Here is an 18489-nt window from a genome sequence, read left to right as displayed (position 1 = left end):
AAAGCACCAAAGCTGCGGTCCCAAAGATTCGGCACCTCCACGGCCATCAAGGGGCATTTCCCAGGAACGCCTAAGGTTCTGTCTTTGGTCCCTGTCTGCTAGTCTACTCAGATGGTGACCTTCAAGGCTGGGGACTCTCTGTGGCTGCAGAGCAAAAGGTTCTTCCTGAAGGTCACCTGTGGGAGCGAAATGTCACAGCCTCCTGGTCACAGACCTGTGGAGAATCCATAGCCTCGGGATCAGCCCATCTCAGTTACCAGTGGAACAGTAGGGAAAGTTGAGACTGCCTGAGCGAGAATGAGAGCAGTGTGCTCAGAGAGGAAGACGCCGAGGAAAATCCCATCTCCAGCTCAAGAGGTGGAATCAGAACCCTCTGGGCTCAGGGGTCAGGGGAGGGTGGTGGATAGGAGCCAGGGGCTTAATCTCCAGTAAGCTAGGAGTCCTCTCTACGATGGGCAGCAGCTGTCCATGGAGACTCGGGAGTTTCCTTTCTGCAGGAAGGAAGAGAGAAAGGGCCATTTCCTGAGGTTTCCCAGGTGCTGCAGCCCAGTCCTCAGAATGACAGAAAAGTTGAAAACGCACACCCCAGTGCTAACACTGACTGTCAAGACACGACACTTCTGTCTGTCAGTGTACGAGTGTCTAGGTGTAAGGAAAACGCTTTCCAGTCTTTGGCCTGTGAGAGGGAGGCTGCTGCGATGCTGCTGGGGGCCCAAGGCCAGGCAGAGGCGGGGCTGGGTATGCTGGACGCTGGGCACTGGCACTCTTGGTGATGGGGCAAAAGCTGTGAGGCACCTCCTTCGAGCCGGAATCGAACCAGCGACCTAAGGATGTCCACACGAGTCCCGTCTACAGTCCTCCGCTCTACCAGCTGAGCTATCGAAGGGTGCACACTGCCAACCCTGGGTCATTACCTTTTCTGGAACTGACGGAGGCCAAGACACTGGACCGCCCCAGGGCCACTGTGCCTTTGGGGTGGTTGGAAGCCCTTTTGGTTGGAAGAGAGCTGTGCACAAGCCTGAGCTTGTTAGTGGCGGGATATCCCATTCCCAGGGCAGCCCTTTGCAAGATGCCTGAGCCCGGGCTCTCACCTCCTGCCTCATTTCCCCTCCCTTCGCCTCACTCTAAGCTGGTGGGGGTGGCAGGAGAGGAGGAGAAAAGACAGCCTTCGGTGGCCAGAGAGCCGGTAACAGGGTGAGAGGAGGGGGTCATTGGCGAAACGGATGCCAGGAGTCCTCTCCGTGATGAGCTGCAACTGTCCGTGCAGTTTCTGGAGTTTCCTTCCCACAGGAGGGAAGAGAGCAAGGGTCACTCCCTGGCCTCCTTCTGTGCGCCCACACCCCCCGCCACTCCCACCTCCACCCCCGAGACCCGGCTCTGTCTCCAAGGTGAAGCCCCCTCCTTCTTGGTGACAGCCCAGCCCAAGCCCTCCTGGGTGCTCTCTGATCGGGGCTCAGCATCTTTCTCTTTGGGGCCATGCCAAGTGAGCCTTCAGAGCCCAGCGCCCAGGTGAGCCAGCTGGGCGCAACCCGCAGGCCAGTGGCCTGCCAGAGGAGGTGGATCTGTGGGCTTCTCTGTGATCGCAGCTGCCCACCTCCCACTTCTGGACACCAACCCACACTCCCTGGACACCTCTGCTCCCTGCCTTCTGCCCCCATTGCCGCTCTCCGGATGCGCTCAGAGACGACCCTGAGTCCTGTGTAAGTCTGCGTTTTTGCTCTCCAACTCCCTTTATCTGTCTGCTTGCCTGTCTGTTTGTCTGTCTTTGTCTCTGTCTCTCTGTCTCTCTCTAGCTCTTTCTCTCTCTCTCTCTCTCTCTCCCTCTCTCTCTCTCTCTCTCTCTCTCTCTGTCTCTCTCTCTCTCTGTCTCCTTCGCTTTCTATTTCTCTATCTCCAGGTCAGAAGAAGCAGGGGCATCGATGCGGGGGGTTGTGCCACCACTGAGCAGAGCATGAGCAATCACTGCTCCCTCAGAGGGAACTCTAACCCTCCTGTGGCGACAGGAACAGGTGTGAAGTCACGTGAAAGTTGAGGTACGCGAGGGCCGCAGCCCTGTCCTCAGACTGCCAGGAAAGTTGAACTTCCTGCCCAAGTGCTCACCCCGACTGCCAAGGTCCAGCAAGGGCCCTGCCGCCTTGTGCTCCTGCGGACGTCAGCCTCCCTCGATGCAGGCGCACAATGGGCAACGGCTTGCCATGTCTCAGGGTGGCACTTGTGTGACACGAGCAGGTGAAGTGGGGAGGGGAAGAGGGTTTTCTGTCTCTGTAGGTCTACATATTGACGGAGCCTTCGAGAGAGATCGAGAAAGAGCAGTAGAGAGAGAGAGATACAGAGAGACGGAGAGAGAGCTTGAAGTTGAGCTAGAGAGAAGAGAGCCAGTGAGCATCCCAGGAGGAGGCAGAACAGGAGACCGAGAATGAGAGGGAGAGTGTTCCAGAAGGCTGCCCCAGGGTGCTGGGTGCCCAGTGCGATGGTGCGACGGCATGCACTCTGGTCGGCCTCCGGGGCTTGCGGTGGACAGCTCCCGTCGGCCCACCGGTCTGGCAGGGAGCTGTCCACGTGCGTGGAGCAAAGCGGGGGTGGCAGAGCCGGCGCAAGGAAGCAGAAGCGGAAGTGCCGGCTGAATAAAAGTGGAAACGGCGCGAGACGCGTTGGGGGCTGCACGGTATGGCGGGAGCGAGGGAGAGCGTTTTGCGCTGAAGGGCACCTGTGCATGTGCGTCTCTGTGTGTTGTGTGTGTGTGCGCGCGCGCGCGCGCTGACTGCAGATTGGAGGGTCGGGTGTGTCCCCCTGGCTCTGTAGGGGTGAGAGAAAGGCTTTCCGGGCTTTGGCCTGTGAGAGGGAGGCTGCTGCGATGCTGCTAGGGGCCCAAGGCCGGGCAGAGGCGGGGCTGGGCGTGCTGGGCGCTGGGCACTGGCACTCTTGGTGATGGGGCAAAAGCTGTGAGGCACCTCCTTCGAGCCGGAATCGAACCAGCGACCTAAGGATGTCCACACGAGTCCCGTCTACAGTCCTCCGCTCTACCAGCTGAGCTATCGAAGGGTGCACACTGCCAACCCTGGGTCATTACCTTTTCTGGAACTGACGGAGGCCAAGACACTGGACCGCCGCAGGGCGACCGTGCCTTGGGGTGGTTGGAAGCCCCTTTGGTTGGAAGAGAGCTGTGCACAAGCCTGGGCTTGCTAGTGGTCAGGCATCCCATCCCTGGGCAGCTATTTGCAAGATGCCTTGGCCCCGGGCTCTCATCTCCTGCCTCATCTACAATGCCTCAAGGCTCAGCATCTTCCTCTTGGAGGCCATGCCAAGTGAGCCTCCACAGCCCACTGCCCAAATTTGCCAGCTGTTAGGAACCCACAAGCCAGTGGCTTGCTACTGGAGGTGGATTGGTTGACCTGTCTGTGATCACAGCTGCCCGCCTGCCACTTTCGGCCCCCGACCCATACTCCTGGACACTTTTGGTCTCTGCCTTTTGCCCCCAGTGCCGCCCTCCCTCCATGAGCTCAGTGTAGACTCTGTGCCCTGTCTAAGTGTCTGCTTTTTCTCTCAAACTCCCTTTGTCTGTCTGTCCGTCTTTTTCTTCTCTCTTTCTGCCCGTTTCTTTTTCTATCTGTCTGGTCAGAATGAACAGGGGCGTCTCCTGCTCTGCAGGTGGTTGTGCCACCACTGAACAGTGTGAGCAATCACTGCTCTCTCAGAAGGAACTGAAACTTTCTTCCATTTCCAAGTACCATGTAACAGGAAATGAATTCCATCTAACATGTAGTATGAGAAAAAGTGGTTGTGTAGAATGAAAAATCAGTTACCAAAAAGTAGGTTATTGTGATCCTCGTTGTATTTATAGTTATTCATTATATGGGCCATCGGGGGGTTTTGGTGCCACTGTTTTTTCTCACCATGTTTGCAGAAATCTTCAATGGCGAGCAAAACTGTTATTCTAGAGTGAATCTTCACATCTCTATGGATTTTTATTTCTAGTAAAGCATTAAGATTGGCTCATCAATTTTAATAAAATGTACATACCAGTGCAAGTTTTCATTGTAAGGAAAAATGTTGGAATCAGAGCAGTGAGAATGTGTCTGAGAACCTTCTGTATTCTGTGCTCAATTTTATTTTAACATAAAACTCGCCCTGAACAGAAAGTGTCACAGCTGAAAAATTAATAAAATGATTTTATTTATGTGTACATATGACTTATTTACTAATCTTTAAGTAGAAAACTCTTTCCCAGAACATTAAGAAAAACAAGATATAAAATACAAAAGGTAAATGTTAAAATAAGTGGTCAATCCTGAATATCTAACGTTTATCTTACAGGTGTTCTAATAGGCAGTACAAAGGAAACTTAGTTAAAGACAGTAACAGTCATCTGAACTAACAAGAGTCAATCTCCGGAACGAAATAGCCCAGTTGTAGATGAGCAGGATGAATATAAAATGAACAACACCTATACAATCTGGATAATTATCAGGAAACAAATCATTGAATAATAAGTCTTTATTGGTTCTATAGAATAAAAATATTTTTACCTACAAAAAGAGAAGTTCGTCTTTCACATCAGACTTTCGTAAATACTAAGTACAAAACACACAAGATTATGTTCAAAAGCCTGAGAGAAATTCACTTTTATCTTCATTTTGTCAATTTTCATATAATGTAAGTGGTGGTATAAAATCATAATTGTTATCCAGATTTAACAATTATCAGGATTTTGCCAATTCTTTATTTATCCCTTTTTTAAAATTTTTATCTCTTTTTATATGAAGTATGTTAAAGTAAATCTAGATATCATGGAACATCACCATTATGTTTCAATATGATTCCCTAATAACAGGAAAAATTATTACATGTCCACAAATTTATACCTAACAAAATTTATGTTCATCTTTTGTAACATCTAATACATAGCATATACTGAAATTTCCCTGATTTTCTCAAAATAGCACTTAATAGTTTTCTTCATCTAATGAGGATTGAAATATAGCTTACACATCTATTTGATCACTTTGTCTTTAAGACTGTCTTCTGTCTTCAATCATTCTCTTTCTTTCCGTGTCTTTTTGTCTCTGTCTCTCTCTCTCCTAGTGAGACATTAAAGAAATGGAGTTAGTTGTTTTGGACAATGTTGTACATTCTCCATTGGTCTGATGCTTCCTTTTGTTGAATTTAACTTATGCAGCTCTCTTATTTCTTGAAAATAGAACATTAACTGTAAAGGCTTCACTAAGTTCAGGTTAGAATTTTTACAAAAGTACTTCACAAGCAGTCCTACGTACTTCATATATTGAGCATTACGGCAGAAGGCATATAACATTTCAATTTTAAATGCTAATATTGATTAGTGGGTTCATATATATATATAACTGTATCCCTCAATTGTAAATTCCCCCATCAACCTATGAATCAATATCATCACTGTTTGAATCAATTTTTTGGGGGTTGCTAAATTGTGATTTCTAATTCTCTATTTCTTCCGTATTTACTAGCTATTTTTCCTCTTTCAAGAACTTTTATGTATCAACTAGAGCTACGTGATTATCTTAAATAGAATTTACACATAAATTTCAGAGGAAATCATTTTCTCCCTAGTGGTGATTCCCACTGGTGATCAATGAGTTGTTTTTCTTTCTGCATTTAAAAGATTATATGTTCTTATATTCAATGTATTGTGATCAATTGCAGCAAGCATTTCCTTTAGTCATCTTTTAGTTTGTTCCATCTTTGGCCAGTGGAAACTTGTTGTCATTGGCTCCTGCAAACTTTTGACATGACCCAGTAGTTTGCAGAAATTCTTGCTTTCTTGCCAGCTCTTCGTGTATGTTTCCTGCCCCAAACCTGAAATCAGCCACTCCCCTAAGAAGCCCTGGTTTTAATCAGAATGGTTTTTAGGGACCACAATGTTTCAGTGATTTCATGAGAGAGCAGCAATTCTCTTTTCTCTGCAAATTATAGAATAGGAATAATTACATGTCTTCACACTGGGGGATCAGTAACGTATGTACCCAGCTAGATTGTGAGGTTCTACCTCATGAATCATACATCCGCTGTTGATCCCAATTTTCTGTACCCATTTTTAATACATTAGAAAAATTTAAAGGGTGGATTTTAGAGGATTGTTTATTTAAAAGACACCAAACCATTGGCAGTGGTGGGATTCGATCCCACATCCCCAGAGGGACTGGAGCCTAAATCCAGCACCTTGGACCACTCGGCCACACTAGCTCACAATCAAGTCTTTCCTCAATTACTCTCCTCACATTTTATAGACTAAATGGAAAGTTATTGGACTGAGTGTCACCATTTGCTTGAGAAAAGTTCTTCACATTTTAGAAATGAACTTCTTGAGGACTTGGCCTTGCCTCCTAGACACAAGCTCAGGCAAATAATAGGCACTCACTGACTTGCTGAAGGCATGTACATCTTGATCTACATCACCTCCTAGGAGTGTTGGAGGGAAAAGAGGTTAAGGAAGGAAAAGATATGTCCTCTCCCACACACCACCCACGCACCAAAACGTCAGCTCTTTACAGGACTTGTTAGCATGTTACTCAGAGACCTAGAAATTGCCAACCGAAGCCTCGGAGTAACCACAGGTGTGAGGCGAGCCTTGTACCCTCTCCCCTTCTTGCTCCCAGAACCTGCGATTTTTGTTTGATAATGGGAGCGAAAAAGCAGCTTACTGGTAGGCTGTTGGGAGTGATCCAGCAAAAGAGAGAAGAAACAACTGTTGGAAAGAATGTTCTTGGGGAAGCAATCAAGCATGGCATCTATTGCCCAGATCTGGGATAGGTCATCTATGGTAACAGGAGGCATAAATGTAGTCAGATGCAGGTAGATGGGGACCTTGCAGAAGTTCTCCTGTGACTGCTTCTGCTTTCTCAGTAAAATGGAAAGAACACATGAGGTGTTTTGAGAATAGAGAAGGGATGAAAGAGTAGTCTTTAAGAATGGTATAGTGGAGGAATTGAGAAAAATAGTAAGATTGTCATGCAGATGCACTTGAGATTACTGTCATGGATTTAAATTGAGACCAGTTCAGTATCATTATGTTTCTCTCCATTCTAGTTCAGCTAGGTGAGTGCAGGGACTGAAGGCTTTCTTTAAGTAAGGATTGTGATTTTAAGTGAGTATGCCTGAGCAAAAGAGGGACAACCATATTCAGACCCCTAGATTGAGAAGCCGGCCAGGAACTTGAATGATTCTTAGTGATTCTTCTAAGGACACGGGCCACCTCCGTTCCTTCACCACCTCCTGAAATGAGATTTCTCCCCTTTGCCTAAAGTTGCTCTCTCCTTCATGATCTGTACGAAGAGACCCTGAGAAGGGGACAACACTTAGATTCAACCTCGGTTGCAGTGGACACCAAATTCCACCCATTTGCTCTCCAGGACCGCCAACCATGTGCACCAATCTGAAAATACACTGTACTTACAGTTAAAGAGATGAAAATGTCTAATAGGAGTTCAAATTATGGGTTGAAACATTCTCGGGCTCTTTGAGAGCAAGCGTGCAGGGGCAGTGAGCTAATTTCCCAAGATGATTGTCAAGGAACCTTGACTCAACTCTGTAAGAATTGAAACACCTCCCTTCTCTTGTGGGCGTTGCCTCCTCACTGAGTCACATCTCTGGACAGTCTCCCTCAGACCTTCTCTTTCCTTCTAGCTTCCTTGTAGAGAAAGACGCGGAGGGAAGGGGAAATGCTGCATTGGGAGACCAGAATTGTGGCTTGGGAGTGGGGAAGCAGAAACCATCCAGACCAAGCAGGCCAATGGGGAGCCAAGGACCCGAGGAGCCCGCTCTAAAGTTACTAACATGTGGAGGCAACAGTATAGACCCAAGGGTCTGTGCCCTGTGCTCTTGCCAAAGGAGTTGCCTCTTGAAGTTTGCTCGTAGACCGCCTGGAAAGCCTCTGTGAGTTTCCATTTATGATGCAGAAAATGTAAAACAGAAACAAACAAAAAACCACCCCCTATCCATGCCCAGCCCTTATATCAATCCTCCTGCCACATGTAACAGCGTCTTTTTCTGAGGTCACGCCTGCCACTCTCAGATCTTAAAACTTGTTTCTTCCCAACACCTACCCTCCTAGCGAACTTCTTCTTTGCAGACTTGTCAAAATGTTACAAATTGGCAAAACTTCACGAGCGCTAACTGGCCAGAAAACAGGCACCCACTGGATTTGAATGGTCTGACTGGAAGCTCACTGTCTACACTCCTCCACTCGTCTCAGCTCCAATCCAGTACTGCTAGCCTCTCACGACATTCGTGTGATATTCGTCATCTTTGATCTTGGTTTTGCCACTGGTAAGGCAAAAAAAAAAACCAAAAAAGCTCAGTGGCAGTGGTGGGATTCGAACCCACGCCTCCGAAGAGACTGGAGCCTTAATCCAGCGCCTTAGACCGCTCGGCCACACTACCAGATGATATATGCAGCCTTGCCTATCCCTTCTGATGGTAACTACCTTCCTCTACATCTCAGTTCTGTTCTACACATTGTGTTCTTGAACTTCCAACTCTAACAAGAGGATTTTTTTCTTTTTCAGAAATTGACCAGCTAATTCCAAAATTCTTATGGAAATTCAAAGACACAGCACGCCCAAAACAACTTTGTAAAGAAGCACAAAGTTGGAGGACTCACTCTGCCTGACGTCAAGACTTAAAAGCTGCTATAATCAAGACTGTGGTATTGACATTAAGATATAAAAAATAGATCTACGGAACAGCAATACAGAGATAGAACCATATTTACATCATCAGTTGATTGTTGGAAAAGTTTTAAAGGCAATTCAGTAGAGAAAGGTAGTCTTTTCAACAAATGATGTTTAAAAAAATAATAATTTTGATCCCCACTTCACACCGTATAAAAAATTAACTCAAATGGATTGTAAACCAAAACTATAAAATATTTAGAATGGAATCTTCGTCAACTTGTGTTGGGGAAAGATTTCTTAGATACAACACCAAAAGCATGATCCATAAAAAGAAAACATGATTTATTGTACTTCATCAAAATTAAGAACCTCCTTCCTTCAAAAGACACTGTTAAGAGATTGAGAAGATAAGCCACACACTGGGAGATGGTAGTTGCACCCTCAGTTTCTAGGGATGATATTTGCCTCCTAAGGGACATTATCTGGAGACATTTTCAGTTGTCACAACTGGGACAGTACTACTGGTATCTAGTAGGTAAAGGGCAGGGATGCTGCTAAGCATCCTGCAATACACATGACAGACCTCCACAGTAAGGAATCATCCAGTCCAAAATGTCACTACTGTCGCGGTTGATTGGAGTAACAAGCCACGTGGACAAATTTATCTCTTGCCTCCTTTAGGGCACAGGCCAGTCAGGTTCCATCATCACCTACTAAAATGAATCGATGACTCCTTCTCAAAGCCTTGAGGAAGGGACAACCCTGGATTCAAACCTGGATGTGGTGCGTGCCAAACTATGCCCAATCACCCTCTGGGTACCAAAGGCTGTGCACATGGGGCAGGAAAGGCACTGTCCTCAAAGGTCAGAAAGTGAGAATCTTCCGCAAAGGGCTCAAATTCTGACTTGGAACCCATCCTAGGACTTGTTGCCGGCCAGGTGGGGGTCAGGGTGGTCTTCCTTGGCTGGCTCAAGCCTGCAAGTTGAATCAATTCCCTTGACAATTGCCTCCCTTGATGATTCTCTTCCTGCTTAACCCATCTCCTTTACTATCCTGATGGTGGACCTGGAAGGAGAGACGGGAAGAGAGAGGGTGGGTGAGGGAGGGGGTGCGGTTGTAGCGGGGAGATCAGCTGCAGGTGGAGAAATAGGAGATAATGTCCTGTAGGAAATGCAGTAGGGGTCCTAGAGGCAGTCAATAGCAGGGACATTTTTGGCGCTGTGTGCAACTGCCGGAAGTTTTCCGAGATAACACTCAGGAGCAAATGATGAGACAAACGCTCACTTCACTCTCTGCTCCCCTCCGTGTCCCAGCCCACCCGTTTACAAGACACACCCTGCACTTTCAAGGTTATCTCTAAGTTCCAAGACTCTCTACCTCTCTTCTCTCGACTTGAGCGCCGAGCTTAAATGTCAGCCCTTTGGCAAAACCTTATCGGGCCCCTTCCAAACAGAACGCGAGGATCGGGAGGAGTGGGTCTTTCAGTAGTCTGAGTATCCTACTTACCTGTGAGCTCCCCGCAGGTAAACCGGGAGTCATTCATCCATTGGTCTCATTCCCCGAGTCCAGAGCTCAATGTTCAGAAAATTCAGGTATTAGGTCAAACCCCGCATGGATTCACAGAACTTTTATCCGGAGTGAGGACACGGAGCAGAGATCACTTAAGAAACAAAATCTTGGCAGCGGTGGGATTCGAACCCACGCCTCCGAAGAGACTGGAGCCTAAATCCAGCGCCTTAGACCGCTCGGCCACGCTACCACACTCGCGGCAAGGATCTGCCCCTTTTTCCTAGTAATACCTTTCTGTCCTTGTTTCAGCTTTGTCCTCTGGCCCCCTGACCTGAGGCTATGATTCTAGGTACCATCAAAGGATGCCAAGGAAGAAGTTTTTCCCTCCCTCCTCCACTCCACTAGAACTAGAACCTGCATCCGCCCACCTCGAACAGCTCTTCTCACTCCAGGAACTAAAGGGAAAGATCTTCAAAACACACTATCCGCTCCGGAAGTGAAGCTCTTGGGATCCAGAACGTAACAGCTTTCCGAAGGCAGGGGTCACGTCAGCTTCCGTCTGGCGTCCAGGAAGCGCTCAGAAACTATTTATTGAACGGACGAAGGAACTCCTTGATTTAGACTCCGGATCGCTTCGCGGTGGAGGGTGGTGGAGGAGGTGGTGGTAGTGGAGGAAGAGGAGGAGAAGGAGGAGGTGGAGGTGGTGGTGGAGGAGGAGGCGTTGGTAGTGGAGGAGGAGGTCGTGAGGTGGAGGTGATGGTGGAGCTAGTGGAGATGGTGGAGGTGGAGTAAAGAAAAGCAAAGCTGTCTTTCCCTGCCACCTTCGGGCACGGTGACTTCAGTTCTTTGCTGAAATTTGAGTTTGATACGAGTCTGGGAGCCTCCAGGAAGTGTAGGCCATGAGTTAAAGCTTGTCTCCTAGTTCCCTTTTGCTCCTTGAGACCCAACTCACGTATAGCCGCCACAATCAGTGCCTGCTCCCTAGTCTCGGCTTGAGCAGTCTGCAGAGTCTTCCTCTCCCAATTCTGTGCTCCGGAAGAGAAGGCTCTCTTTCAGGTTGGATGGGTTCCTGCTGCTGGGAAGCCTCGGGTCCCTTTCTTTGGAACATATGATACCTGCTCAAGACAAGGTTGACATAGGGAAGCCATATCGTAGAAAAGAAAAACTCTATTGTAACTTTGAATGACCTCAGATAAACTAACCCAGCTGGATGTGCACCCTCCAGGAGATCTAACTGCTCTGTAGATTTTATGACCCCTGCTTCTGCATGTACCTCCCAGCTGGGATAAGATGATAACTTCGTTGTTTTTTTTCAGTTCCTTTGGAATGTGATGACCCCCAAACAGAGAATCTATGCTGATAGCCATCATCAGTGAAGACTGAAAGATCTGGTGTGGCACTCCCTGTCTGTAACACCAGAAGGTCAACATTCCTAACCCCCTCCCCAATAACACAATGGCCTATATAACTGCTGTAAGATTTCATGCCCTCTTAAGATGGTTCTTTTGGACATGAGTCGGCCATCTTCCCTCTTGCTAGCAAGCTGTAATAAAAAAGTCCTTTCTCTCCTACCACCTTGCCTCTTGACTATTGGCATGTCTTGTGGCGAGCAGAAGGCCCCACGTTGGGTGGTAACACGTATATCTCTGCATCTTCCAGAGAGGTCCCCTTTCTGCTGAACAGTTATAGCCATGTGGTGGTTATTGTTACTGGCGGCTGGGGAAGGAGATGGCGGGAGACACCCTCCCTAGGGGCTGAGCCCAGGCTGGTTTTGCAGGCACCCAGGATTCCTGAGAGCTCAGCATGCTCTGGTTCCTGAGCCTCCCCAGAAGCCCAAGCCTGCAGGCCTCAGGTGAGGAGCCTGGGAGCAGGGCAAGAAAAATAGATTCATACCGCCATTCCTCTTGACACAGGGAAGAGTAGCCACACCTCAGTTCCCCAAACATTAGAGTTTCTGTCTTAGGTCCACCAAACTTGGGTTTCCATGCTCCGTATATGAAAAGGAATGAAGTCAGGTACCTGAGAGTTACTGTAAATATTCTATAAGAACACGATTAGCCTTCAACCTTGTTCCCAACACAGACACAGATGAAAAGAAGTTAATCCATCATTATAAGCTTGTTAATTTGCCATTTTCTTGTTTAACCTGAGAGGTGACTCAAGGTCACAAGGGTTTGTGAGCTTGTTTTGCAAAAAAAAAAAGAAAAAACAATAGAATGCCTTTAAGGAAGTTACAACCACCAGAGAAGCAGCCCCCAGCTGCCATTGACACCCAGCAGTCTGGTTGCCCACAGGCCTATCTGGAGTGAAAGAAACACAGACTTCCCCTTTGTTTCTCCAAAAATCCTCCTGCCAAGCCCTTTAGCTCTATAAAACCCCCTGCTTTCTTCTCTTGTTAAGGCAGATTTGAGAGAACCTATCCTCTCACCTTCTCATTTTGGCCAATTCGAATAAACTTTTCTCTACCTCTAAGTGCTGGTGTCTGAGTGATTGGCTTACTGTGCATCAGGCACATAAATGTGAGATTAAGAGGTTCCGTATCAGGAACTCTTGCTCCTTTTGATTACAACAAAGTGGAATTACAGAACACCAATAGGCTGATGTGTCTCTTTTGCTAGTGTGTGGCAGTAGCAGAGGAATTAATTCATAATTACTGCCTAGACTTGCAGAGAAAAACAAGTGACTGTCTTAGCAAAAGGCTGGGGGATGGAATTGGGGGATGTTTGGGCTGATTTTCTGACTTCTAAGGGCAGAAATTGTGGCTTCCTGGTGACATCCAATCACATTCTTTATTTGATAAAATTAAGGATATATGCGGGCAAATTTCCACAAAGAGCTTTAAATAGGGAAGTTGTATATGTTCATGTTCTGTTTCCCTCTCTATTGCAAAGACACAGTTTACATCAAGAAAGAAGCACCCAGACCTGGCTTACTTCCTTGACAATAGACAATAGTCACTATCTCTTAATCAGTTATGCTTCCCAAGAGAAGGGAAAATTAATCTCATGGTAATGTTGGAAGTTCTCAGGACACATAAAGATTTTCCCAGGAGCTTCCCATAAAACTCCATGGTCTTTGTTATGGGTGGAATTGTGTCTCCCTCAAAAAGATATACAGAAGTCCTCATCCCTAGTACCACAAAATGTGACCTTATTTGAAAATAAAGTCTTTACAGAGGTAATCAAGTTAAAATGAGGTCTTTCATATGGGCCCTAATCCAATATGACTGGTGTCCTTATGAAAAAGGGAAATTTGGGCTCAGAAACAGAGATCTTTTCCTGAAATCCCACAAGTTTCAACATAAAAGTGCAGGGGACTGGGATGGGAGGAAGAGTGCTAACTCTGAGATCTTCTGTGGGATCTTTGAAAAAGAACTGAAATGCATTTTGCAGGGTATAGGCATAGGCACATTGGGGCTGGAACTCCCTGCCTGTGTGGAGACATATTACTAGAGAGGGAGGGGCCAGGTTTTAAGTGGTAGAGCGATGGTTCTCAAACTTTAGCATGCATCACAATCACCTGCAGGGCTTGTTAGAAAGACAGATTGCTGGACTCACTCCCTGGAATTTCTGATTTAGTAAACCTGGGGCCTGAAAATTTGCATTTCTAAAATTTGCATTTCTGACAGGTTGCTAGGTGGTGCTGATGCTACTGATCCAGGGACCACACTTGGAGAACCATTACAGTAGAGATCAATTTTGTATTTTGGAATTCTAACAGAAGTGAGGAAGAAGAGTGGAAGGAGTCAAAGACCTGCAGACCTCTTGAGAGCAGTGTCCAAGGAAGAGATGTGTGTTCAATGTGGAAGCAGTGGGAATAAATGAGAGGCCTCATTTATAAATGAGAGGGAAAAGCCTGGCAGGATAGTGAAGACTACCATTAAGGACAGCGAAAGCGGCCTTCCAATATTGGGGAATGGTAGCAGCCACTTTACCACCCTTAGATATGAATAGAACTTCGACCCAAGGATGCCCGCCTCTAGAAACACAAGAGGTTTCAGATGAACTACACAAAATGGAATCAAATGGTTCTATCTTCTGAGGTCTCTGGCCATGTTTATTTGTCCTGCTGGGCATGACATAATGATAAGTGAGTGTGCAAGAGAAACTAGAAGAAATGCTTGCAGCCTTACCCTCACCTGAGCCACTTGAGAAGCTCTGCAAGTGTCCAAAATAACCACCCAAGGTCACCCAGGAAACTGGCTGCCAGGGATCTTCCTCATCTGTGAAAGAACTTCAGAGACTTAAAGTCTAGGAAGTCTGGGTCCAAAGACAATGTGCCTACAAGATCTCAGCTCAAGAACAGGGAATCTCATCCACTACCATGTGGCTTCTTTCTTGACTAACTCTCAAAAGTAGAATACTTTGACTCCCAATTTCAGAGACTTACCATAGACCTCTGTATGACTCTGGGGGTAGAGATCCTGCAACTGAGCTCAGTATTCAGAGAAACCAAACAAATAATAAACACAGTTTATATTTACAGTCTATTTCACTTGATCTTCTAAATCCAAGTATATTTTTTATCATGTCCATTTACAGGCTTAGACAAGGTGGAGTGTACACTCTTGACTTTTCAGTACGCAAAATACCTGCATTTTCTACCTGCATTTTCTTTTGGGCCTTAATCAGAGACCTAAGGATGTTTACCAGAATATGCATCCTACTGTCCTCTACTCTATCAACTGAGCTATTGAAGGATGCATAGTAAACTTTATGCAAAATTTCTTTTTTAGGAATCTATCCAATTATCTCTCAGTACCAGGTATTTGTTTCTGTGTTGATTACACCTTCAATGTCTTTCCTGATTTTTCGTCTACTTTTTTAACATTTACTGAGAGAGGATTGTTAAACTATCCAATGACCATTGTGTATTTTTCTGTTTGTCCTCTTAGTTCTATCAACTTTTGCTTTTTATATTTTGAAGTTATTTTATTAGATACATGGAAATTCAGGACTATTGTGGGGTTTTTAAATAGAATTTATTTTTAGAGCACTTTTAGGTTCGCAGCAAAATTGAATAGAAAGTATAGAGAGTTCCCATATACCTCCTGCCCCCACACATGCAAAGCCTCCTTCACCATCAACATCTCATACCAGAGTGATAAATTTGTTACAACTGATGAACCAACATTGACATATCATTATCACCCAAAACCATAGTTTACATTAGAGTTCACTCTTGGTGTTGCATATTCTATGGGTTTTGACAAATGTATAATGATGCGTCCACCATACCAAATAGAATAGTTTCACTGCTATAAAAATCCTCTGTGCTTTACCTATTCATCTCTCCCTCCCCACTAACCCCTGGAAACCACTGACCTTTTTACTGTGTCCATAGTTTTGCTTTTGTCTGGAATGTCAGATAGTTGGAATCATACAGTGTGTAGCCTTTTCAAATTGGCTTCTTTCACTTAGTAATACGCATTTAAGTTTCCTCTCTTAGTCAGCTCAGGCTGCCATACAAAATACCATAGACTGGGTGACTTAATCAACAGAAATTTATTTTCTCACAGTTCTGGAGGCTAGGGGTCTAAGATCAGGCGGGCAGCATGGTCAAGTTCTAGTGAGAGCTCTCTTCCGGACTTGCAGACAGCCACTTTCTCACTGTGTCTTCACATGGTGGAGAGAAAGGAAGAGAAAACGAGCTCTCTAGTGTCTCTTCTTATAAGGAGACTAATCCCATCATGAGGGCCCCGCCCACATGACCTCATCTAATCCTAATTACCTTTCAAAGGCCCCACCTCCAAATACCATCACATTGAGTGTTGGGGCTTCAACATATGAATTTGGGGGAGACATAGGCATTCAGTCCATAACAGTTCTTCCAAGTCTTTTCATGGCTTGATAGCTCATTTCTTCTTAGTGCTGAATAACAGTCGACTGTATGGGTGTACCACAAGGAATATTGTGCTTTCATGTTGAATTGACCCTTTTATCATTATAAAATATTCTTCAATATCTCATATAGTAATTGTCATCTTAAAGAATCTGTTGTCTGATATTGATATTGCTACATCAGCTGGTTTTTTCTTTTTTTGAGCTTTCATGGTATGCTTTTTTCCATTTTTTACTTTCAGCCTGTGTCTTTACATTTAAAAATGTGTTTCCTATAAACAGCATAGAGTTGAGTCTTATTTTTGTTCAATCTGGCAATTTTTGCTTTTAACTACAATATTTGGTCCATTTAAATTAAATTTAAGTTCGAATACAGATGAGATTAAGTCTACCATCTTGCTATTTATTTTCTATTAGTCCCATGAATACTTTTTAGAAACAATTTTATTGAGGTATAATTTACAGAGCTAAAATTCATCCTTGCAAGTGTACCATTCAACGATTACTTTAGTAAATTTACCAAGTTGTACAACCGTCACTATTATCAAGTTTTAAAACATTTGCATCATCACAAGATCCCTCTTTATCTGTTCTTTGTTTTTTATTCCTTCTTTTCTTCATTTGTATTAAACAAGCACTTTTATCATTCCATTTATCTCCTTTATTAACTATTTTGTTTTACTTTTGTTACCAAGCAATGGGCTCGCAGTGATCAGAGGCAATTAATCACAACAAGTTAGGGATTGACAAATGATGTTTTAGTTCAATTAGCCAGCATAAGCAGGAAGATGGCAGACTAATGTCTCAAAAAACTGTCTTCCAAGATTACAGAATCTTGAGGCAGTTATATGGGGAAAATGGGCAATAAGGAGGGGGGTCCAAGGATTTTTGTCTCCAGGCATGACAGGCCCCAGGCATCACGTCGTTCCATTCTTCTGTCAGCTGTGATGGATATCTTGTAGGTGTGTTTCCCGCCTGTGGTCAGCCTGTTCCTGGAGAGAAACTCATAGAACAAAGTTTTTAATTTATCAAGCTATTGAGGAGTACATATGTAAGCGGAGGCCATAAATCAGGAGAGCATGTGAATTTTTTGGAGTATGTGCAGAGTAGTCACACAGAGGAGGGGCTGGGGCCATTTAGTGTAACGAGATGGCCTCACTAATGCTCATTTACACTTTTAGTTATCATTCTTTAAGTTTTTAACCTTAAATTTACAAAATACATCATTTTCTTCTTACAGTCTACCTGAAATTAACATTTTTATCATATCCCAGACAATGCAAGAAACTTATAATGCAAGAAACATGTTGCAAATGGCAGGATTCTTTTCTAAGGCTGAATAATATTCCATTGTATATATCTACACCACATTTTCTTTATCCATTTACCCATCTACAGACATTTAGGTTGTTTCCATATCTTGTCTACTGTGAATAATGCTGCATGAACACCGGAGTGCAGATATCTCTTTGAGGTACTGATTTCGTTTCCTTTGGATATATACCCAGAAATAGAATTGCTGGGTCATAAGGTAGTTCTATTTTTAATTTTTTGAAGAAACTCCGTACTGTTTTTCATAATCGTTGTACCAATTTACAGTCCAACCAACAGTATACAAGAGTTCCCCATTCTCCACATCCTCGCCAACACTTGTTATCATTTGTCTTTTTGATAATAGCCATTCCAGCAACTGTGAGGTGATATCTCATTGTGGTTTTGATTTGCATTTCCCAGATGGTTAGTGATGTTGAGCACTTTTCATATATCTGATGGCCATTTGTATGTCTTCTATTAAGAAGTGTTGGGGCCAGCCTGGTGGCGCAAGCGGTTGGGTGCTCACGCTCCACTGCGGCAGCCCGGGGTTCGCCGGTTCAGATCCAGGGCATGCACTGACACACTGCTTGTCGAGCCAGGCTGTGGCAGCGTCCCATGTAAAGTAGGGAAAGGTGGGCACGGATGTTAGCCCAGGGCCAGTCTTCCTTAGAAAAAAGAAGGGGATTGGCATCAGATGTTAGCTCAGGGCTGATCTTCCTCACAAAAAAAAAAAAAGAAAAGAAATGTCTACTCAGATTCTTTACCCATTTTTTTTTTTAATCAGGTCATTTGTTTTTTTGCTATTGAGTTATAAGAGTTCCATATATATTTTGGATATTAACCCCTTATTAGATATATGGTTTGCAAACATTTTCTCCAATTCAGTAGGTTGCTTTGCACTCTGTTGATTGTTTCCTTTGATGTACAGAAGGTTTTTAGTTAGATGCAATCCCACTTATCTGTTTTTGTTTTTGTTGCCTGTGCTTTTGGTGTCATATCCAAAAAATTGTTGCCCAAACCAATGTTAAGAAGCTTTTCCCTATTTTTTTTCTAGAAGTTTTATGGTTTCATGTCTTACATTTAAGTCTTTAATCCATTTTGAGTTGATTTTTGCATATGATATGAGATAAGGGTCTAATTTCATTCTTTTGCATGTGGATATCTGATTTTCCCAACAC

General features: G+C 44.8%; 5 non-coding genes across 5 annotated transcripts; all 5 read right to left on the bottom strand.

The window, feature by feature from the left end:
- Nucleotides 1-796: 796 nt before the first annotated feature.
- TRNAY-GUA (transfer RNA tyrosine (anticodon GUA)) lies at nucleotides 797-886 on the bottom strand. The gene is given in 2 exon segments: nucleotides 797-832; nucleotides 850-886. It is a non-coding gene; the product is annotated as a tRNA-Tyr (tRNA).
- A 2066-nt stretch (nucleotides 887-2952) lies between these two features.
- TRNAY-GUA (transfer RNA tyrosine (anticodon GUA)) lies at nucleotides 2953-3042 on the bottom strand. Its single transcript is given in 2 exon segments — nucleotides 2953-2988; nucleotides 3006-3042. It is a non-coding gene; the product is annotated as a tRNA-Tyr (tRNA).
- A 3095-nt stretch (nucleotides 3043-6137) lies between these two features.
- TRNAL-UAG (transfer RNA leucine (anticodon UAG)) lies at nucleotides 6138-6219 on the bottom strand. Its single transcript has one exon. It is a non-coding gene; the product is annotated as a tRNA-Leu (tRNA).
- A 2114-nt stretch (nucleotides 6220-8333) lies between these two features.
- TRNAL-AAG (transfer RNA leucine (anticodon AAG)) lies at nucleotides 8334-8415 on the bottom strand. Its single transcript has one exon. It is a non-coding gene; the product is annotated as a tRNA-Leu (tRNA).
- Nucleotides 8416-10325: 1910 nt separating this feature from the next.
- Nucleotides 10326-10407, bottom strand: TRNAL-UAG (transfer RNA leucine (anticodon UAG)). The gene has a single exon. It is a non-coding gene; the product is annotated as a tRNA-Leu (tRNA).
- Nucleotides 10408-18489: the final 8082 nt, after the last annotated feature.

The sequence above is a fragment of the Diceros bicornis genome, chromosome 5 (genome assembly GCF_020826845.1).
Source record: "Diceros bicornis minor isolate mBicDic1 chromosome 5, mDicBic1.mat.cur, whole genome shotgun sequence".
Taxonomy (NCBI): Eukaryota; Metazoa; Chordata; class Mammalia; order Perissodactyla; family Rhinocerotidae; genus Diceros; species Diceros bicornis.
The sequence above is the reverse complement of the archived record's forward strand: the minus strand, read 5'-3'. Positions and strand labels throughout refer to the sequence as shown.